We start from the raw sequence: 23576 nt of genomic DNA on the forward strand, positions 1-23576 counted from the left end.
GTAATCGAGAGATGATTTAAAGTGTACGGGAGGATGAGTGTAGGTTATATGCAAATAAAGTCATCCCTCAGTATCCTTGGGGGATTGGTTCCAGGACCCCTAAGGATACCAAAATCCGAGAATGCTTACATTCCTTATATAAAATGGCACGGTATTTGCATATACACACCCTTCCATATGCTAATACTTCAAATCATCTCTAGATTGCTCATAATACCTAATACAATGTAAATGTGTGTAAATAGTTGTAAATACAATGTAAATGCTATGTAAATAGTTAACAGCACTTGGTAAATTTCAGTTTTGCTTTTTGGAACTTGCTGAAATTTTTTTTCAAATATTTTCGATCAGAATTTGGTGGAATTTGCAAATGTGAATGCAGGGATATGGAGAGCTGACTGAACTATGCAGAAACAATTTCCCTTCTCTTCTAGTTTTTTTTGGCTGGTCTAGTAACTAAAGTGACATAGGAAAGGTTAACAGGAGAAAAGCTGATTTAATTTCATACATGCAGGAGCCCCAAAGATATGAGGCTCAGGGGCAAATTGGCGAATTGAGACTTATGCCACCCTGAGCTCAGGAATGGGATAGGGGCCTGAGGCTTCAATGGGGAGGTGTGTAGTTCACAGGAGGATAAGAAGAGGAGGAGTTTGGTAATTAGAAATTTGCCCTGCCATGCAGATAGGTCTTTCAGATAGAAAAGTTACATCTGGTAATAGTTTTTTGTTGTTGTTTTTGTTGTTTTATTTGTTTGTTTGTTTTTTCTGGTACAGACCCCCTATCAAAACTCTTCTGGGTAGTTATGGGAGAGGTAAAAAAATTTTTTTTCCTGAGTCACCTGGGTCTTGATTGACTTCAGCTCAAAATAATTCACATGCCAAAGAGGCATATTTTGGGGTGGCATATTCTGCTTCCCTTCAACATCTAACTTTAGAGAGATTACATTTTTTCTCTTTTAATAGATATGGTGCTCTCTTTTCATGCTAACAGGAAGACTACTCATCATGTGATATCTTAACTCCAGAATCTACAGACTAAATATAAACAATCACTGGCTGATTCTCCAGTCAAGGAGCAACTTCTAATCCTGTTTTCTCTATTTCTTGTTTGGAACTTTAAATCTCCTTTTTCATGCTTATTTACTAGTGTTTCATATTTTTCTTCTATTAATCTCTGTTTTATTGACTCAGGAATATTCACTTATATTTTTTCTACTTTTACTTTCTTCATTTGTATCTAATTTTTTATTTATCCCCATCCCTTGAGTGTTGAATGATGTGCGATTTTTTTATTAGTTATCTATTTTATACATATTAGTGTATATATGTCAATCCCAATCTCCCAGTTTATCCCACCACCACCCCTCCCATGAAGTGCAATATTTTTAATGAAAAGTTCTTGATTTTAATATAGTCACAGTTGTCATCTTTGTCTTTATTGTTGGATTTTCCCCTTTTAATTAAAAGTTCTTTTCTACCTTTAGTTCCTAAAGATATTCTTCACTGGTATACTTTAAATGTTTTTACTTTGTCTCCTCCCTGGAAACACTTCCAGGTCAATTCAGTACAATTCAATCCAGATGACCACATTTAAAAAAATCTGCTGAGGGAGTACTACAGGGGAGTGGTTAAGCAGCATTAAGCAGTGGGATTTCAAAATGAAGGTTTGAAACCATATACAAGCCCCTGTGCTCTTGTCCTTTGAGGTTAAAGGCTTTTTGCTTTAACATCCCAGGCCTCCTCTGAGTCTCAAAATGTTGACTCAAGAGTTAACGATTAGGAATTGTGAAGACATAGACACAAAGAATAGCTGTTGGTCCAGGAAGCTAGTAACAATTTAGACTATAAACCAGCCGTATAGCAGAGTCACTGAACTCCCAGCTCCCTGAAAGATAGACGTAAAGGTCGGACACACATTACTAATTTTCTACAGGAAGCAGACGCCCACCAGATGAAAACTGCTGACCACAAGCATGGAGACCCCAGACTGACTGAAACCAGAAGACGTGTGGTGCTCAAAATTTCACCTTGATGCCAACCAGTCTGAGAATTGTGCACAAGCTCATCACACACACTGGAGCCCCTCTCTCACACTGCCTTTAAAAGCCTGTGCCTTTAAAAACCATATTAAGATGGTTTTTTAAGGGCACTTGTCCACCATCTTCTTGGTTAGTTGGATTTCTCTTTTTTCTTCTTTACTGTTGTTGTTTAGCTTTCTCAAATAAAGTCACTCCCCTTGCCTCAACACCTCGTCACTCAATTTATTGGCCTGTCCTGTGGGAAGTAGCTGATCCTGCATTCTTCCCGTGAAGACATCAGGCTCCCTCTTTGAGAATTCAGGCCTGACTTTTCAAAGGTGATCGAAAGATAGTAAAGAAGCTGCGAGGGAGGGGGGGAGGTTTGCAGGAAAGAGAACCAGACTCTATGGAAATTTGGGGAGCAGGACCAGATACATAACTTACAGGACCCAGTGAAAAATGAAAATGAGGGCCCTTTGTTCAAAAAGCAGGAAGAAAGTGCTCTTAAAATTATGAAAATATACCCATATGAGTCTGGGTTAAAGGCTCACGCCCACCAAGACTCCCACCCAACTTAGCCTGGCACTGTCAGGCTGCCAGCCTGGGATAGGGACAACAGGCACTGTGCCACACCCGAGAGGCACCAGGGTTATGCTGCTTAACCACCTCTTCCCTAGACCTCCCAGGGGGCTTACTGCTGAGGCAGGTGTGAGAGGGGTGTGGGGAAGGATAGTAGGGCAGTTTGCCAGCTGAAGGGTACATTGGCCGCTGAAAACTCATCTCTGGGTGGCGGGACCTGTGAGAGCCAAGGCTTCAACGAAAGCCCCACAACTGCACATGCTCCATGTCCTATTGGACCTCACGAAACGTGTGTAAAGGTAAAACTATTAAGAATTTCAAGAGAGCAATTGCAGAGCATTAAACCCCAAGAGCAGGACCCTTCTGAGTGTGCGTTTGGGGGCAGTGAGCTGCGTGACTGCATAGGTCTCAGGCCCATGAATCTGGCCCATTTAAGGAGAACAAATCATATTCAGAATCTTGTGGGAAAGATACTGGCTTGGTCCCTCTGGTGATGAAATATCATCTGCAGCTCCTCTAGCTGCTCCAACCTGTAGCTGAACTGTGACTGCAATATGGGCCTTTCAAATAAGAACTTTAAGCAGATGAATAGAAATTGAAAGATAAATTTGAAGCTAAAGATGAGGCAATAAGGAATGAACAATAGAAATGAAATGTGTGTGTTATATGCCCTAGAATCCAAAGCTACATAAATGCCCACAAAAAAGGTGTGACCCTCAAGGACTCAGGTTACTTTGCTGGAATAAGAACATTTGCATTGAGCTTTTGAAGAGGTTTACAGAAGGCCACTAATAATGCCAAGGCCTGGACCCCAACCATACCTCATCAAATTTCCAAACCTTCCTTCCAAGGTTTTCCTGGGAGAGCACTCAGGACTAAAAGTTATTGGCTTACAAGACCATGGGCCAATGATTCTCTTTTTGAAGGTGGTAGTTTTATTCTGTTAATGTAGCTGGGGAGGTTACTGGGGATGAAAATATCTGAGGAAATGATGATTCCATGGCTGCGGTCTTAGGAGGTTAAGACAAAGTCTGTGGCTTCTGTAGCAGAGAAAATGAAAAAAAGTAGAATCGGAGCCCTGCAGAATTCAGAGGGGAATTGAGAAGGAAAGAACAGCTCAGAAAAGGAATCAATCAATCATCTCCTGAGGTAGACTTATGCAGCAAAAATCACCCTTCTGGATTTTGAATATTGGTGGCTAGGTTCATCTCAAGAAACTCGAGTTTTCTCTGCCCTTGGAAAATGATCATTTCTGGTTCCTAAGGAGATTGGAGTATTGATAACCTGTCTTTGTAAAAATCCACTTAAAAGTTTCACCTCCTCCGTAGCACCTTCGATGTCCAACACTTATTTTAAAAATATATTAGAGCAATCCAAATCATACAAAAGAATGTGGCATATAACCATGAAAATAAAAAGGGAGAAGTCTGGTTTTGAATAAGCAGGCAGCAGGTGGCTGTGGACTGAGGTGTGAACAAAGAATCCAGCTAGGGTAGATCACCTTGGGCTTCACGTCTCCCTCAGCTCTGCGAGTGACAATTCTCGGAAGTATTTGCTTTTTCTTCTCTTCCGCCACGTCTTCAGTTTCTCCAGGGGCGTACAGTGCCCCTGCCCTGTCCGCAGCCTTGCCATTGAGGGGGAAGAGCCAAGACGTCGCAACTTCAGAGTCTGGGAGTGAGCTGTGGGAGGCGCAGGGGAAAAAAGTCTGAGTTCTAAATTCATCCCTAGAAATCGGTGTAGGAGACCCTAACGGGTTGAATACCAAGTTCCTGAGAAAGGGTTTCAGAGCTTTGGTTTTTGAGTAAATTGCAAAAGTGCAGAAGCCTTAGAGATTTGCTCGTAGGCAGCAATCTTGAGAAGGAAATGTGGGGCCAACTCAGAATGAAAGAAGGAAGTTAGTGGGAAAGGGGGAGAGGGAAGAATCGACAGGCTTGAGCGTCTATCAGTCTGTATACAAATTGATAAGGTACAAGAAAATAGCCAAGCGCAAAGAGCAGAGTGGCGCAGCGGAAGCGTGCTGGGCCCATAACCCAGAGGTCGATGGATCGAAACCATCCTCTGCTATGACTTTTCTTTTTCCAAAATTGGACCAACACACGTTATTCACTTCCTCAAACTCCAAGATTCCCATAAGAACACCAGGCAGAGGCAGTTAAATTCAAGCACTCATGACAGTGACACTACTGATTTACATTTCTTGTTTTCTTTTGGATCTTAATGAAAATTAACGTCTATCAAAAATGTGTCTTTATCAATGTTTATAAAGCTCGCAACATATTGGGAAACAATGCAACATCTTAATTATTGTCTGTGTGCAGTGACCCTGTCACTGCATTTTTGCCTATGCAGACGTGTTAACAAGACTTGAAACGGAGCAGGACCCTTCGGTCTTCCCCGCCCCTCCCCATGCCCCCCGCCTGCCTTTTATCTGTAGAAAAACTAGCCAAAAGAATAAGTATAATCAGAGAAGTGAGAAAATGCAGAAGCAAAGGAAAGCAGTCAAAGAGGACAAAATAATAATAGTTTAGTCATTGAGCAAAGTCAATGCCCTTTAGTTCCTCCTCAGGGCTATAGGTAATATTCTCAGCCACATTCTGTGAGCTGTCTTGTAGATACTGAAATTCCCACCAGGTGGAAGAAGTTAACTACCTGATGACCAGACTGTAGCCACGACCTAAGCTGCCACAATTCTGAGAACTGACCTCAAAGAAATGGGAAAAAATCGGCCTTGGAACTAAAGATTGGCTGTACTCAAAACAATCAAGATGACACTGATCAGACCAACCACGACCAATTTCAAGATGACTGTCAGAGCTAACAGTGCTATTTCTGCATGTAGCGCCCTCCCTCCGCCTATCCACCCCTGAAACCCGCCTTTGAAAGCTCTTGGCCACTGATTGTCAGTGGGGGGAGTCGGTCTTTGGACAGGAGTCCGCCCTCTCCCCTGGTTGCCGGCCTCCGAAATAAAGCAAACTTTCTTTTTCACCAAGCTTGCCTCTCAAGTATTAGAGCAGCGGACAGCCGGACCCCACTTTCGGTAACAGTCTCATGAACAAATGAAGACCTGCCGTGACAGAGGCAGCGAATGCTGTTCCACCTGCCTGGTCCTTCCTGCCTTTAAAGAGAGTGGAGCTCAAGATAAAATGTGGAGTTGAAAAGTAAAGGAATAGGACAGGGACAAATGTGGACTCCCCACACTGGCAAGAGGGAGGTTGGAGAGACGAAGGGAAGAGTAGGGGGGAAGGAGACTGGGGAGAGGGTGAAGAAAAGGCGTGTGAAGGAAAGGTGCGGAAAGGTGGGCGTGCTGAAAAAGTGAGATGTAAGAAAATTTTGAAGAAGTGGGTTTTCAGGGAGCTCTTTTACTGGACGGAAGCACCACTTCGAAGTGGGCGTTAGGTTGTTTCTTGCTGTGGCGTTAAAATTCCAGCAGACCCTAACTCTGAAAGAAAACACTGGAGGAAACAAAGGGAAATAAACCTCCTCCTTGTGACATAACCTTCATTCTTTACCCAATTTTTGATTTTCCTGAAGTTCTTCCCACCTACTGAAGTCATTGCTGGTGAAGGAGCCTGCGCGCCCGCTCTAAAGCCACCTCTGATGAATGGGTGCGGCCTCAAAGGGCTCTGTCTGCAATCATTAACTGCAGGAATATTCCCTCCCCAACGGATCCCACCCTACTCTCAGCACGACTTTCCCCCTGCAATAAGTGCTACACAATAATTGTCTGTGCAACGAAGAAATAGTTTGGGGGTTAAATGGAATCTTCAATACAGTCAAGCCAGTTGCAACGCTGGGTCGGGGGTACGCGATCAACGCCCCTGGCAGACCCAAGTGATTTCCGAAATCATGAACATCACTAGCACACCTCGGTATTCTTAGGCATTCTGTATAACGAGTTAAAAAACTTCTGACGAAGCCTGAATAGCTCAGCCGGTAGAGCATCAGACTTTTAATCTGAGGGTCCAGGGTTCAAGTCCCTGTTCAGGCGGAAAAGACTACTTTTCCATTTCAGGTAACAGAGCCCATTTAGAAATGCCTCTGAAAGTGGGGAAACCTTAACAGTCAATTTAGGGAAAGGCACTGACCTAAAATAGTTTACCTTTTAGTTTTTCATTAATTTTCCTTTCTCAAATATTCACAGAAATACTTCCCCAAGTTTCTAAGAGGAATCGAAAAAGGGCATCATATAAAAATAATAAACCAGTAATAGATTTATTGAGAAGTAAGCCATTTAAAGTTCCCTTAAAATGATTCATTAATCTGGGAGTGGAGGGGAGCAATTTGGATGGACCCGACTAGATGTGATGGTATTAGGAGGTGGGATCTTTGAGAGGTGATTAGGTCATGAGTTAATCCCTCCTAAATAGAAATAGTGCCCTCTCAAAGGAGACCCCAGAAAGCTCTCTCTCCCTTCTGCCACGTGAGGCAACAGTGAGAAGACAGTGGTCCATGAGCCAGGAAGCTCTCACCAGACAATCAAAGAACATGAACCATGAAGATTTGCCTTTTAGGCATTTGGTGCCTGTCTTTCTTTAGAGAATCTCTTTTGTTTCTTTAGTCTGAACAATAATAACATAGATTGTATACTCTTCCTCTCCACCTCCCTTCCCTCTCATCACAACCAGTTTTAATCAGTACCTTTACAGCTATTAATGCATACTTTGGTGCAGTTAACTATGTTTATGCATATAACACTTCATCCTTCATACTTAATTTTAGTAGGTTAAATAGTGTCAGCTGGAATTTGTGTCTTTCTAGAACCTCTGAATGTGACCTTACTTGGAAATAAGTTTTTGCAGGAGTAATTAGTTAAATTAAGATGAGGTCATACTGGGTTAGGGTGGGACCTAAATTCAATGACTGGTATCCTTATAAGAAAGGTCACAGATGCAGAGAGAAAGAAGAAAGTCATAAGAGGATGGAGGCAAAGATTGGAATGATACAGCTACAGCCAAAAAAAAATCAAGGATTTCTGGGATCCACCAGAAGCTAGGAAGAGGCAAGGAAGGAGTTCTTCAGAGAAACTTCAGAAAGAGCATGGCCCTGCCAACATCTTAATTTTGGACTCCTAGTATTCAGAGCTGAGAGAGAGTAAATTTCGGTTGTTTTTATGCCAACCAGTTTGTGGTAATTTGTTCTGGCAGCCCTAGAAAACTTACTGTTTTTCTCTCTGTGTAGCACATTCATTTTAGATATCCAAGTTGTCTTCAATTCTCTGCTGCCTGGAATTGCTACAATGACTGTCCTCTGCAAAGCCACCTATGGAACTGAGCTGGAATTTTACTGAGGACTATTCCTAACAGTGGAATTTCTACTACCAAGAGGCTACACAAAAATAAACATGCGTTTAATGCCCACCCTGAAAAATCTAAGACCTAGATTTTAAGACTAAACCCTTACCTTTATTCCACATAGAAATTCACACATCTATATATGATCTTATCATGACAAAGTGAAACAGAGGAAATACATCTAAATCACACTGGTGTGAAAAAAAGTCCCAGGGGAAGGTGACCCTTGAGGTAAATATAAAATAAGGAAAAAGCTTGAGGTGAAGAAGAAAGGAAGTTCTTTGGAGCAGAGGGAGATTTTTGTTTGTTTGCTTTAAAGTTTAATGTCTATTAAAGAACATTTCTTTGCTATTAGTGATTAAACTATAGCAACGTTGCAATCCTTTGCAGGGCCGTTTTCAGATTTAGATAAGTGGGGAATTCCTTTTTATAGATTCTTATAACAGATTCTTATTGTAAAGATTGGTGAAACTCCCAGGAATTCACTGCCCAGAAAGAGTTCAGGACACAAAGCGTAAATGTCTCTTCAGTTGAGACTCTTTTGAATCAATGGTTACGTCTTCCTCTTTAGCGCAGTGGTGAGTATCCCTTCCTGTCATACAGGGGGCCGGGGTTCGATTACCCCGCGGAGAGGCGATGTTCCCAGTCTTTAACTGCACAGAAAGGGAATCTTGCTGCTTTGTTTCTCTCTTTTTGTTGTTTTGTTTTATGTCGAATTCCTGCATGTTGGTTTATCAATGCGTCCACCAAGCAAGCAAAGGCCTACAGATGGGAATCCACGGCCGCCTTCTCTCTGGATGAAGTTACCCTCAGCGCGGCGGTTCAAAATGTGCGCATTTGGCTCTGGAAATATTCCAGGATCTTGCAGTGGGAATTTTCATTTGTTGACTGAGGTGATGGAGATGTTGCTTGTGCAGGAACCGCCCTTGGAAAGCTCTCAATGGTCCCCAAATTTTGATGCACATTAGATTAACCTGGGTGCTTTTAAGATGTCTGGGGGTGGGAGCCAGGCTTCAGTAGGTTTTTAAAATCGCCACCTAGGTGATTTCAATATGCCTCAAAGTTTGGGAGCCGCTGGTCATTTCTCTGTCATTAGTTACTCTGACAATGTTACTAACATATTCCATTTTTTATTGTATTTAATATAAAATTTAAACTATTTGTAAAGCATTATAAAAAAAGTAAACCCACTAGTGATCTAACATAGATGATATTGTTATATTGTTGTTGCCCATTATGTAGCAACAACAGAAGTAACTTTGTGTTTCTCCTCCAAATCATGGAGTCACCACAGAGTGTCAAAGTGTGCAGCGGGGATAGTATGTTTCAATTCATGTAAAAATATGGACATTTGAGCTGACACCTTCCATAGCTCTAATTTGCTAAAGTAGTTTAATTTTTATATGTAAAAATGAAAACCTATTGTGTTGGTTAAAAAAAAAAAAGCCTGATAATGTTGTTGTTATTAGGTGCTAGCTAACATAAGTTATACAGTACACCTAAACATATACAGTGTGCTGGTTTCTTTTATACTTGGATGTTTTGAAATTTGGACATATACAACCTGTAAAAATTGCTGAACTTGTAGTTTACAATTTCAAAGTCTGGTGATTCTTGATGTTTATACAATTACATTTACTAATATACTTAACTGTAAAATTGTTATTTGGAAATAATTTCAAACTTACAAGAGGTTGCAAAACTAAAAATACTAGAGGGAACACCCTTCACCGAGATTCACCTTTTCTTAACATTTTACTCCATTTGTTTTTATTATTTCCTCTATATATATTATATTTTTCTGAGTCATTTAAAGTACATTACATAAACCTTCCCCCTTTTCTCCAAAATACGTCAATGTGCGTTGCCTAAAAAAGAAAAAGAAAAAAAAACAGAAAAAGAAAAAAGAAAAACACAGGAACCAGTACCTGAACAGAGACTTGAACCCTGGGCCATCAGATTAGAAGTCTGATGTTCTGCCAACTGAGCCATCAAGGCACTTGTTGTAGGCTTTAATTCATGCTATAAGTAACCAAATTCCATTAGCAATTTCAATGCCCAGGAAGAGCTGGAGTAATCCATGGCTTCAGAAAAACTAAGGTCTTCCAAAAGTGTGGCTCGACCACTTGAATCATTTACTCACCAAGCAGAACATTTAACCTCTGCACTGTACGTTCAAGCACACTTTTTAATTGCTGGGAGAATGAAGATTATTCCTAGAGTCAATTATTGCCGAAGGGGATTCGCAGTTCTGGGCAGAAGGACCCTCGGAGACCATATTTACTTCTCAGATATGTTTGAAGAGAAGATGCACAGGCTCCCTCACCAACCTGTGGGGGAACCCAGAGGAGATGACCATTTTTAGGAACGACTGGAGTAACTGAGGAGAATCTTCCAAAGAATGAAAAGATGGGGAGAAATGAGTTTCATAACCTGGACCTACTGCAGGAGAATCAAATCTGGTTGTACCCTTTGGTATTTTCCCCTCAGTTTCAGAAATGGGATGTCTGGGTTCTTCAGGGCTAGGGGAAAAAAATCCAAGACGTCCTCTAATTTTCTCCTCCACATTTTATCTAGAGGCCCACTCCTCCAAAGACAGGAATGACTTGGCAGTTAAGGAAATAGTGCTCTTGTTTCATTCAGTGTTTATTTGTTCATGACACAGTTTTTGAGCACCCGTAGAGAGATCATGGGGACAAACATCCCAAAGCATAGGTGGCAGAAGAGGAAGATAGGAAGTGCTTAGTTTCATGAGGACCGCCTAACCCAGGACTACTTATTTTTGAATCAGTAATCCTTCTATTATTTAAGGCATTATTTATTGTGGTTTCTATACATGAAGCCAAATGCAATCCTGACCAAATATGAAGAAAATAATGCATAAAACTCATATTACCTATAATACTAACCATTATGAAATAATGTGTGTGCAAATGTCATTTTATTATATAAGTTACACACAGAATTTCAGAAATTAAATATAATGTGACAATTATATACCTGGGGAATAACATTTAGATATTACTAAATGTGATCAGAGGTCATTTTGACTTGACCAAAAAAATACAAACCATCACACCTGCAGAATATTTTTCCTCCCAGTGTCCAAGTAATGTATAAAATAAACATCCTCTCTATATCTCTGAGCTTCATGCAATTTTAGGTACTTTTTCTGACTCTCAACGTCATTGATAAGATAAAAATCAGACGTGGAAGAAAGAATAGGATGAGAGCTCCGGTGAGGCCTAGGGATGGAGGAGTGGGCAGGAAGGGATGATAATCTTGATTTGGGAAAGGATGGAGACAGGTTAAGCAATGAGATTATATGTTGCACAATTTCTCTGCCAGATAGATAGGTTTCTTTGCCTTTACTCAAAAACCTCAGGCCTCATCCCATTTTATCAACTTTGCCCTTGCTATTCCCTCTACCTGGAAATATCTATCCCAGGTATTCACATGAGTCAATCCTTTTATTCATTCAGGTCTTTGTGCAAATGCCACCTTCTCAATGAGACCATCAATAATAACACTATTCAACAATGTCAAAGATCTCCCTCACATCCCGTATCTCTTCCTTGCTTAATGTTTCTTTATGGCTTTTACCACCATCTAGCTGTCTGTATATATTAATTATGAGACAGAGAAAAGCAGTCCTGGACATCCAGGAGCTGACCTGGCATTTACAGCTATGTCTTGATGTTTTCTTGTTGAATATAAACAATTTCCCAGAACATCAATATCAGACAAGACCTCTCTAGTAAATTAAGACAGAAACAAGACAACTCCATAATAGTGCCTGCACACAAATGAAAACATGAACATTGTCCAAGCCACAGAATACCAAACATTCCCCTCTCCCACTTCATATAAACGACTGCTGCTTCTTTACTAATTCCAGCTCTATTTTTACTCTAGTTTGCCCTCCCTTTAGATAAGATTTAAGATATCCAACCATAGAATTACCCCCACCTCCTGACAGCATACAAACCACTGCAAAGCCATACTTCCTTAAACCCTCCCCCAAATCACCTAACCAAAACCCAAATCCTATAATCAGTTCTTTCTAACACTCTTTGACTGAGACACTCCACTGTTACCCTGGTGTGCATTCTCTCTTGCTGCAATAGTTAGTAAAACCAGCCTTTTCAGTTGCAGGTGTGTCACTGGCAGACTTTGGCAGGAGTGTGTTTTGGCACTCATTGGCTTGGGGTACTGTCTGCCCCCAGCCCCCAACTGCTCCATTTCTGTATCCTCGGACCCAACTACAGAATCTGAGTATACATTAAATAAATATTGTTAAATAAATAAATAAGTGAGTAAAAAAATAAATCGAGTCAGCTTTATCCATAGGAAAGCAAAAAGTCACATTCTTGGGAAGGGAAGGTCAGGAAAGCAGCAAATAATATCTTAGGTGCTCAGTCAGACAAAAAATTACAGACAGGTAAACAACAAAAGTAAAATCAACTCCCCTTTGGCCATTGTCCATATACAAAGTAGACTGCAATAACTGATTTACACCTGGTGTCTACAACGCTGGGAGCCCTAACCATAGGAAATGGAAGCAAGGACAGTAGGAACTAGCTTGACACAAAATGAAGAATAAACAACAGAGTAAAAACCTCTCACCTTTACCACTGGGGGCTGGGGGGCTGGGGTGGAGAGAGAGAGAAACTATTTGTTACTCGGTAACGGCTATCAACCCTTTTAACTCGTGTATCTATTATCCGGTATCACATAATACATCGCATCCCCTTTCCCTAGGCCATTGGGAGGAAATTAATGGGAGAAAAGAAATGAGGGAGATAAAAGCCAGTGAAGAGAAGATATGGAAGGAGAAGTGAAGATTATGGGGAGAAACACCGGAAGAGTGTGAAATATGCCTGCCTCGTACTCTTAGACCGACAGTTCTAATGTTTAAATAGGTCTACTTTTTTTAAAATAGGTTTATTAAAGGAGGGTTTTAGCCCTTCTCACGGGCTCTCTCCTTGCCTATGTTACTTTTTATTTTATTGTGGGAATGCGAGAGCATGAACACTGCGGGAAGCAGGCTGAAGCGGTCTTCGAAACCAGCGCTAATTCTGTTCTGTGGGCTTTTCTATGATTTGTGAAATTCCCACACCATGGGGACCGTCGTGGGCCGTGGCCTGGCGGGCCTTTGGGAGGTAGGCAGCGCGGTGCAGGAGGGATAAGGGGACGTGTGGTGGGAGCGGCTTATCAATACCCCCGGCTCCCGGGCTCTGGGGCTGACTTAACTTTGTGCCATAGCAACAGCCTCTAGCTTCTATCAAAAATTGTCTTTTTGCCTCTTCCGTTTTGCGATCAGTTCAGAGCTTTGTGTTTCACCCCACGTATTCTGGATGTAATACGAATTTCATTGGTTGTTAATCACAGCAGCAGATTATACCACACTTAAAAGCAAATATGTCAGGATGGCCGAGTGGTCCAAGGCGCCAGACTCAAGTTTCTACTTCCCGAGCTCGGGGTTTCTGGTCTCTGGTTGGAGGCGTGGTTTCGAACCCCACTTCTGAGATGGGGTTGTTCTGTCTTTATCACGCCCAAATTCTGCACCTTCTGTGAGTGGTCACAACTACCTTCGTATGAGGCGTTGCCAAATCTTACCCAATACCATCCATATTTCACCCTTCTTAGACCAGTGCGATTTAGATGTCTGTTCCCTCATCACGCCCGCCTTCCTTCCCTCTTTTCCTTTTCTTTCTTTCAATAAAAATTGCATGTTTATGAATATCTATGGAATAATACTAATATATCAGTATTAAAATGCAGGTCTTAAAATATATTTGAGGTGATGGTTATAAGTTCCTATATTCAGTATTTTAACTGTTCTGTAAGGATAACTTTTGCATATTCTTCCACAGCTCTCCTGCGTGTCCCTCCCTCTCCACTGTCCTCAACTGACTCTCTTTTTTTCTTCTCCTTCCTCTTTCCTTTCTTGCATACCTTCTCCCATCACGTCTCTTTGCTAGTCTAAGGGTATGGGCTGTGAAATGAAGAGGTTGATATGTTCTATGGCATAAGGTAAGAGAGGTGTGAGAGGCAGAAGGAGTAGAACAGTGATTCTCAGGCAGGAGTAATTTTTAAATCAAGTTGTTTTCATAGACAGAAGGAAAGAAAGAGAAAGAAGAAAGAAAGAAAGAAAGAAAGAAAGAAAGAAAGAAAGAAAGAAAGAAAGAAAGAAAGAAAGAAAGAAAGAAAGAAAGAGAAAGAAGAAAGAAAGAAAGAAAGAAAGAAAGAAAGAAAGAAAGAAAGAAAGAAAGAAAGAAAGAAAGAAAGAAAGAAAGAAAGAAAGAAAGAAAAGAAAAACTTGCCCAGGTCCCATTGCCCCTAAGGGTGGCTCTACCTAACAGAACCTAAATTATTTGTTAAATATATGTTTTATTACCTTGATTTTTTTTTTGGTAAATCCAGCAATTCATATGTTGAATCTTCTTTGCTTTTCTTTTTACATATCATTTTCTACCTAATCCTTTTTGAAATTTTAGTTCTGTTTTTGCTGTTCTCTTCTGATATCCTCTATATCATTTGCTGTTTTTTTCATTGTCAATTCTCTTTTGTGCTTGTGCCATATATATATATATATATATATATATTTTTATAGTGTGTGTGTGTGTGTGTGGCTCTTCACCCTACTGCATGCTGATATAGCCCTTGGACCTGGCCTGTATGGGTTTTCGAGCTCTTTGGTTTCCAGCTGGTTTAGGTCAGTGGGAGTCCCAGGAGGAGATATGAGTGGCAGGTATTTACTTCTTGTCTCTCTCCCTGCAGGTCACCAGATGAGCTGCATTACTTGACCGGGGGCCACACCTCAAGGTAGCCCTCTCTACAAGGCTCTCTTCCGAGTTCAATTAATTACACTCTCTCGATGCCTCCTCAGGTATAGGAGTAATAATACCCCTACTATTACTTGTGCTGGAGAACTACATCCTCCCTGGTGGTTTTTCTCTAATTGTATACATCTTTATAAATAGTCCTTATATTAAAAATAAAAATGAGTGCTTTCTGAATGTCTCAGTATAAATTCCTCTAGCATGCATATGCTTTGAAAGGTTCAATATTACTAGAAGTCTTATTGTGAAATATGTAAGTCTTCTGTCCCCTAATTCCTCAAATTACCTTGTCTAGATGCCACCAAAATTAACATTTTAACTGTTTCCTTCTTGGATTTACAGATCTCTATTTTCCTAAATAATATGTATAACTGCTATTATTGATTAATCAATTAAGATATTATCCACTTACTTTCCATCATGTTAATTAGTTAACTGTTTTACACCACCATCACCCACTACTCCTTATCCTTCCAAAATAATTATGTCTCAGCTTTTGTTTAATTCAACATTTATTGTTTAGGTCATTTTCCTATGAAAGTATTATACACAGCATTGTTGTGAGCTATGATTCTGTTTCCATTCTTCACTGGATGCTAATAATTGCCTAAAAAGGCAAACTTTAAAAAGAAAAACTTTAATGTACCTAAGTTCCTTCGCATCTATTGGTAATTGCTAATTCTTCCTTAACTGCCAAATAGCTTTCAGTAGAGCTTTCCACAAGATCAATCAAATCAGGTAATACATCAGTTCAAATATTTTTCTTGAAGCTATTTTTCCAGTTGACCTCTACTTGCTTGCAGTCTGAACTGGTTGCTCTGTGGACCTGCTGCACAGCTGTCATCTGAATCTTCTCTTTGCTCACCTGTTTATAATCTATTTTTTGTTCGTTTAATTGCTCCACTGTTTTAGTGGAGAGTGTTCTCAAGGGTTTTTTGTTTTTATTTTTTAGGTTATAAAAATAACTCAAAGTCTGAGGTAATGGTGAAGAGAGCCTTCAATATGCTTATCTGTTATGTTAGACTTTCCCAACTTACATCGGTTGCCCCATACATAGATCCTTAGTATTTTTACCTTTCATTTTTGAAAGTCTGTTTTTTTCAGTCCTGCCAGCAGGGTAAAGCCCTAACTGGCAGAGATCTGAGAGTAAGGTGAAGAAAAAGAGCTAGGCATTTCGGCCTTCAGCGTTCCTATACACCAAAATGCTTAACCTCTCCCGTTCTCACTATGGTACTCAGATCCTCATCTGTAAGAGTCTAACCCCATTCTTTATTTCCTTTGAAGGATAAATCTCCAGATTTCTTCCTGGGCGGTGGAAGGCCAAACAGTCAGTATATATAAGTGCAGAGAATTTAGGAATCTAATTGCTTCTCAAATTTTAGACAATCTGCTTAAATTTCCCTTTAGCCTCCAGTACATAGCGCTCTCAGTTCCAGAGCTTTTTGAAGAATCTTTGGTATAAATCAGGTTGTTTCTGTGAAGTCTATTTGTCCACCTGTTTTCTGGCTTTAATGTTTCTTGCTTTTCAATTCTCTTGTGTTCTTCCCATAGTTGTGCTTTAAAAAGTCTTTTTACTATAGTATCAGTGAGTTTTCGGAGGACATACAATAAAATATGTAATTTCTGTCTCAATAATATCTTAATTTAATATGGATAATGTTTGTTATAGAAACTCCATGTAATTTCTAACCCATCTAAAAATTTTAAGTTGAACTGAATCAAGCTAGCAATGCTTCAAGTTATTCCAAAATTTGATGACTATTGGAAAGCATACTATGACTTAAAAGCATAGTCTTCAAACCAGTACATATTGTTTCAAGTGATCTTACTTTACCTTACCAGTGGTCCCATGGCAAGGGGAGGTTTAAAAGAAAAGTATGCAATCCATTATTCTTTAGTAAAACACTTCATTTCTGATGGCAGATTTCCAAAGCACCAACAAAACTGACCAAAACTATGAGAAACATCCGACAGTAGAAACCGACCCTCCTGGAATCCACACAATGATAGTCCAACAAAGTGATTCAAAATTAGCTGCACTTAATATAGTCAAAGGAAATGACACACAAAATTAAGAATTTTGACTCAAAAAAAAACCCCACCTGAAAATAGAAAAAGAAAATATAAACTTTAAAACAAAACTTTAAAAAATAATTTAAGAATGTAATGGATGGATTTTAAAACAAATTAGCAAAAAGAGAGTTAATAAACTGGTAAGGTGAAATTATCCAGAATAAAAAGGTTATTAAAGGAAAACACAATCAAGAAGTTGAGAAGGTATAACACATTGACAGTTACAGCCAAGAAGGCAAGGAGAGAAAAGATTGGAAAGAAGCCACATTTGAAAAGATAATAACTGGAAATTGATCTGAATATTCAAAAAGCCCTACTACAACCAAGGTGGATAAATACAAAGACCACACTTAGACATATCTGGTAACCAGCCTCCAAGATGTCCTCCAAGTGATCCCTGTGGGGATATGATACTTGGGGAATCAGTTCAAATGATGTTATCTGGTTACTGATATTGTGGTGAATAATAAATTGTCCTTTGTCTCTCATCCAGGAGTCTCATATCTTCCGCCAGTATCCATGAAACTGTAGTAGGCTAACTTCTTAGCTTAGAGTAATTATGATTTCTTTTTAGTGTTTGAGTAATTAAGTTCTAGTCTCTTAGCAAGTTTGATGATTATAATACAATAATGTTGTCTAGATCGTTTATTTTTAAAAGAAAATTGAAGTGGCCATTTCACTTTATAAAGGAAACTGATTTTTTTTTTTTTGGTAGTGTCTTGACCATTTTGTCTATGGATGATGGATCAGAAAATAGAACTTTATGGTTATGTCTGTGGATTTTTTTTTTTTTTTGGTCAATGACAGTCCACTATTCCAGATGCGGAACTGGGCAAAGCCATTTAAAAACTTTTTTATTAAATCCTTTTTAGGCAAAGCCATTTCCCTCCACTTTAGTTCTTGTTCTCATAGACTAACTTCCTCCTTTCCCTATCCTCCCAAAGAAGCTTCTTCTTTGCCAAGCAAGAGTGGTCACTAAAACTTATTTAGACATTTTTGGTACTGTCTTCAAGTCTGTGCAGATCTTATATTCCCTTGGTTCTCTGGATTATTATTAATCTTTTAGTTATTAGAGTCCAAACTTATGATCTTTCCTTCATCAAAGACTTTGTTTGCATCCAAGACCAGAGCCAATTTTAGTCTCCTCCCCTGTGACCAGGTGTTGAGTTAGCCATATTCACATCTTAGCTTTCAAATGCATAATTTTAGCCTATTTAATTTTAAATGAATTTGCATTGCTCTGAAGTAAAACTTCTTAGAGACAAAATACTCTTAACAATGAGAAGTAAGGTTTCAAGTGGGGTTCTGCAGATAGAGTATACTAATGTCTCGAGTATGTTAAGGAAAAAGAAACAACTGCTCTCCAAGTGATAAGGCATTGTGGTGAAACTAGCCCAGGATTCCAGAGCCCAGGGCAGCTGTGCCTTGTCCAAACTGAGGAGATGCTGACTGACCTCCTGCAGGAGCCATCATTGGCCCTTTCTTGATTTCCCACTAAATTCTGCACGGTGCCATTCTTCTCCAAGCGATTCCTAGCATTCTGTTCTTTTTCCAATTTTCTGCCACAGAACTGTAGACATTGTGTTGTCATCGTAGTACAGAAGCCAGGACCATTACTTCCACGGCTGGGTTCACATCCTGTTACCTCACATTTTTCTTCCGGGAAAGGATCACCAGCATCTTCTCCTATGAATCAGTTACTTTTACTCATAATTATGGTTTCCTAAGGAATGCACAGAAGTGACATAAGAAACAGTTATGGCCTGAAACGTTGGCATTATTAGAACGAACTCCCCAAAACTAAGCAAAGCATTCAAGCAAAAAAAAAAAAATTTTTTTTTTCTCATTGTGACAGACCACATTTCTTATGAATGTCCTATATGTGACTGTTTATCTTTGGACCCAGAAAATGACCCATGCACACATCCGTTTCTACTTCTGCCTTATTACTGCATTCTTATTAGTAACAATACAATCTGTCTATCCACTGACCCAATTTTGGGTGCTTAAAAGTTCTTGTTTAGAAGTCCTGGGCTCTAGTAACAGCTCTACTTACAATATGTAGCCACTCCAAGGAATGAGAATGACACTTTCAACTTTGAGAATGACAGAATCTACTTTTCCTCCCATAGGATTTCAAGTATAATTTAAGCCCCAACAATTCTCCCTGATATCTGGCTTTCTGATTCTTTCTCTTCTCCTGCTATCATGTATATACACACAAAAGATGGGTAGGATATATAATTTTTTCATCAAATCACTGTTGACACACGTGGGAATGCTTATGAAGAAGCTCCTCAAATGTAAACACCAGAAAGTAGAAATATCGGCAGTGAGAAATGTAGGGACCTGGTATTCGCTGACTGTGGAGAAAACGTTCAATTCATACAGGAATGGACCGACTATTGACAAGGGCATCCACTTGGTGACAAAACATCCGCGACTCTGGCGGGACTCGAACCCGCAACCTTTGAATACCTCGCTTCCACGCTAGAAGTCCAATGCGCTATCCATTGCGCCACAGAGCCTGACAATGCATGGGGCTTGGCTGGTTCCCAAAGACTGGTGATTATTTATTTGCCTATCAATAAATACAATTCGTGGAGATTTAATCTGTTCCAGTCACCGTGAAAGTTCAAGAAACACAAAAACAAATAAGACAGTGCAAGGGACACGCAGTGCCCAACATAGGGGAATTTCTGAGCCTTTCAGTGACTAATGTCATTCGTTGTCATGAAATAAGAAATAGTTTGTCCAGTTTCATTTGGTCTCTCCAAGTCCACTCTCGGGACGGTTGACTTCGCAAAAATGGAATTTGAGGAACTTCCAGCAAATGACGTTGGGAGATATTGTAAATATGTGGCCAGCCCCACCACTCCCTTTCCTCCAGTTTGGAGTTCTCTCTTTCGATCTGGGGGCCCTTCTTGTTCGTACTTGTGTTCTTTTTGAAAACGGTGAGTTCGTATGTTGTTTTGCCAATGGGCTCATGGAGCAACGCAATCCCACTGTCGCCCTCTCTCTTGAAGGAGAGGACTACAGTTTTTAAATGCGTCCAGGGAGCTTTGGAAAGATCGCAGGTTTTCTAACTCGGAAATTTTCTTTTGGTGACTGCGCTGAGATTAAAAGACGCCTTTTTATTCGCTGCCGCTTTTCTGTGACACCGTATGGTCCAGTCGCACTGGTTCATTTAGCGACCGTCGGTCACGTGGGTTGATGTCTTTGAGGACAGAAAGGGATGAATTACAGGTGAGGTCATTAAGGGTGAAACTCAAGTGCAGGAGAGTCCAAGGTTTGTTGACCCGGAGCAGGCGAGTGGTTGTGATCTGAGGAACTGGAGGAGGGTTGTGGAAGGAAGAGAAGAAAGCTCAGGCCATTTTATTTCAGAAATGAAAATAATTCTGAAAATTACAAGACAAAACGCGATCTCTGAACCGACTGTCTGCAAAAACGCAAAGCAGAAAAAGGACGTGTTAGACCAGAGCTGAAGTTTGAGTTGAGTGAAAAAGTTCTTGCAGCCCTAGAGCCTAGGAGCCTGGGTATTGAGGGCCTGCGCGTTCACACCCGCAGCCCACTCCCGCATCCTCTCCTCCGGGCCGTGGTTGCTCTCCCAGTGCTCGGCTTCTTCCCAGGACCACGCCGCGCATCACTCCCTTAGCTCCTCAGCTCCTTCCGGCAGCCTAAGGACTGGGGAGGTGGGAGGTAGATCTGGTCAAGCTTCCTTGACCACAGAGTTTATACTCCAGCCTCTTGTCTTTGAGGACGTGTCGGTTCAAGTCCAAGTTTCGGGAACTGGGGAGACGCGGGCCGGAGCTGAGTGGCACCTCCAGGCAGCCTCAGACTTGGAAATGCTAGTGGGAGAAGGACCCGGAATGAAGGGCACTCGAAAGAATCGGGGTCGTCTGCGTTTGCTTTCACAGCTAACCGGTAACTGACTTTGATAACAGTAAACTGGGTTGCCCTTCCCCTGGCCCAAAGGACTATTCGAAGTCTCCCGTGGGGGGAATGCTGGCTAAGAGTCGGTGGGGAGCTGACCAGCTCCCTTCCTTACTGAAAAGGAGGATTCAGGGACGGTCTCCAACCCGCTCAGAAGTTCTGTCGCGCACAAAGCTCAAAGGACAGGTAGAAACATGTAAATAAAGCTATGCAGAATTAAGTTTTATTATAAATAGGGTTGATTCTGGGTTTAGAGATTATGTGGTCCATGAGGGAGGATTTTGAGCCAGCGTCCTGCTACTGGGAAACAGGACAGGGACAGTTAATTTAGATTCCCAATCCCCATTCTGGGAATCGAAGTGTGTTGCTAGGGCACAAGTAAATACCAACACATTTTCAGATTACAAGGGGAAAGTTTTCTCAAGTCCATATCTCCCAAACTCTCATTCGTAGTTAAATTTCACCAGCTTCTCTTTTCCTCTGCTGTAACAGGAGTAATTATTCCCTTCTTTATAATCTCACAAGATGTTATTTGTTCCTGAAACCATAGCACTTACCAAATACAGTCATTTCAGCTAATTTTAAGCTTGATAACACTTGAATCAGTAATTCGTTTTGTAGAACACTGTTCTAGGAAATTAATATTAAGGGAAGAAAAACATTTGGTGCACAAAAACAATGATGGTATTTTTAAAACATTGATAACAGTAGCACAGCTTACATAGGAGTCCAACAAAGGGGAATATTTCATTAATTCTTACTTCATCTGAATAATGGAACATTACAAAGCCACTGAAATAACATTTAGAAAGCTCCTGAAAAAATATTGATATAATATTCAATTAAATTAGTAAAATACACAATTTAGAGAGATAAAAGCAGCCCTTGACATTTGGGAGCTGACCTGGTACTATCAGCTAGGACTTGATGTTCTTTTATTGAACAGAAACAATTTCACAGAGCACCAATGTCAGACAAGGCCATTCTATGACCATGGTTGATCAAGACAAAATTAAGATCACTTTGTAATCATGCCTGAACACGAACACAAACATGAAACACACACACACACTTGCACAAAAGCATTGTTCAAACCACAAAAATGACCCCAAACCTCATCTTGGTAAATACACATGCCAAAAAATGACTAAGATTTTTTGCCAATCATAGTTTTAGCATTGCTCTATTCTTCCTTCCTTCAGGATAGGATTTTAAATCCTAATCCTAAATTTAAGCTATTTAATCACAGAATCACCCCTTACTTCCAGACAACATTTAATCTAAAACAAAGTCCTGATTCTTTAACTCTTTTCCCAAATCGCCCAACACAAGACTAAATCCTTTGAGTACTTTTTAGTACTCTTATACTAGGATGTACCCATGCTTCCCCGCCGTGTTCTCAATTGCTACAAGGAGCTCTATGCCCAACTTGTTCAACTGCATATGTATTCCTGGTGGTTTCTATCTGGAAGATATTGACACAATTCATATCCTGTATGACTTCAACTATCCACATTTTTCTGCATTCAAAATACTGAGGGAGAGATAAACCAAAGTGCTGCTGTTGCTGGTTTCTCTCCATGCCCCCCCGACCCCCAGTGTGTTAGTCATCATTACCCAAGTTTTCTCAAGAAGGAGAAATTTATTTTACTTGGCACAAGAAAGATGAATTCTCTAAACGTAGACTCAAGGACTTTGAGGTTACTGAATGTTACCTCAGTAGTATTTGGTTTGAGCAACTGTCTTTTTCAATGCCCTTCACAATCACGTGGGCCTTGAGTTTGTTTCTTGAATAATTGATGCTAGTTAGAAGTTTGTAGAATCCATGGAGGCGTCTCTCCCCTCCATCACCTGCTAATATTTAATTAGACTTTTAAAATTATTTTGTATGCATACTTTGATAAACTAATCTTTTATGGGCCTTTATTTTCATAACAAAAAAATTGTAACTTTAAAAAAACGTTTTAGGAACCCTCATGACACAGGTCTGCCCCAAAAATACTCCTACAGGGACAGAGATAAAGATTTTAAATATATTTGGCAATCTCTTAATGCACATGGTTGGGAATTTTCCAAAAATTGCCAATGGAAAAACACATTAGAAATGCTCTGAATCTATGAGCACACAGAGTGAGTGATGCACTTGCTCCTCATGACCAGATTTCTTCTGTCAGTCATGGCATTATTGATCTTTTCTGGATATAGATAAAAGTAAATTATTTGATATTTAATTAGATCTACCCCTCCCATAAGGCTTTCTCAGTGATATCTGAATTGAATAGAACTCTATTTAAAGAACACTTTGTTACCTCTGGTTAAATATAATGTATTAAATCCAAGCAACTACCTACCAGCTTTCTCAAGGATACATCATATTCATCAGCTCTCACCTCTTACACATTAACAGTTTGTTGGTCATAAAATGGGGACCTATATATGCATCTTGGGATCCAGCATCTGCTTTTAACCATTCTATTCTGAATCGTTTCTGCAGAGCGTCTGGAAATTCTGCTGAAGGAACCAGTGAGTTACAAATGTAAAAAGGAGAACGGGAAACGTGCAGTGTGAGTTACATTTAGAGAAAACGAGCCCTTGCATTGCCCCCAAAAAACTGAACACGTAATCCATTTTTTAGAAAGCAGCTATGATCTCACAGAAAATGAAACTCATGGACCGGCAATGCCTCTTCTTAATGTGTGTGGAAAGTGAAAGCGTATTTGCATCTGCAAAGCACTTTCCCAAACACAGTGAGATTAATACTTTGGGCCTAAATTAGGAGCCTAGGAACAACGAGTGAGGGAATCCAGAGGAGATTTTCAACGTCGTTTTTCTCTCCTC

General features: G+C 40.2%; 4 non-coding genes across 4 annotated transcripts; 2 read left to right on the forward strand and 2 right to left on the reverse strand.

Annotated features, from left to right (window-relative positions):
• Positions 1 to 4588: 4588 nt before the first annotated feature.
• Positions 4589 to 4660, forward strand: TRNAM-CAU (transfer RNA methionine (anticodon CAU)). Its single transcript has one exon. It is a non-coding gene; the product is annotated as a tRNA-Met (tRNA).
• A 1851-nt stretch (positions 4661 to 6511) lies between these two features.
• Positions 6512 to 6584, forward strand: TRNAK-UUU (transfer RNA lysine (anticodon UUU)). The gene has a single exon. It is a non-coding gene; the product is annotated as a tRNA-Lys (tRNA).
• Positions 6585 to 9812: 3228 nt separating this feature from the next.
• TRNAR-UCU (transfer RNA arginine (anticodon UCU)) lies at positions 9813 to 9885 on the reverse strand. Its single transcript has one exon. It is a non-coding gene; the product is annotated as a tRNA-Arg (tRNA).
• Positions 9886 to 19245: 9360 nt separating this feature from the next.
• TRNAR-UCU (transfer RNA arginine (anticodon UCU)) lies at positions 19246 to 19333 on the reverse strand. Its single transcript is given in 2 exon segments — positions 19246 to 19281; positions 19297 to 19333. It is a non-coding gene; the product is annotated as a tRNA-Arg (tRNA).
• Between the last annotated feature and the right edge of the window lie 4243 nt (positions 19334 to 23576).

The sequence above is a fragment of the Globicephala melas genome, chromosome 11, assembly GCF_963455315.2.
Source record: "Globicephala melas chromosome 11, mGloMel1.2, whole genome shotgun sequence".
Classification (NCBI taxonomy): Eukaryota; Metazoa; Chordata; class Mammalia; order Artiodactyla; family Delphinidae; genus Globicephala; species Globicephala melas.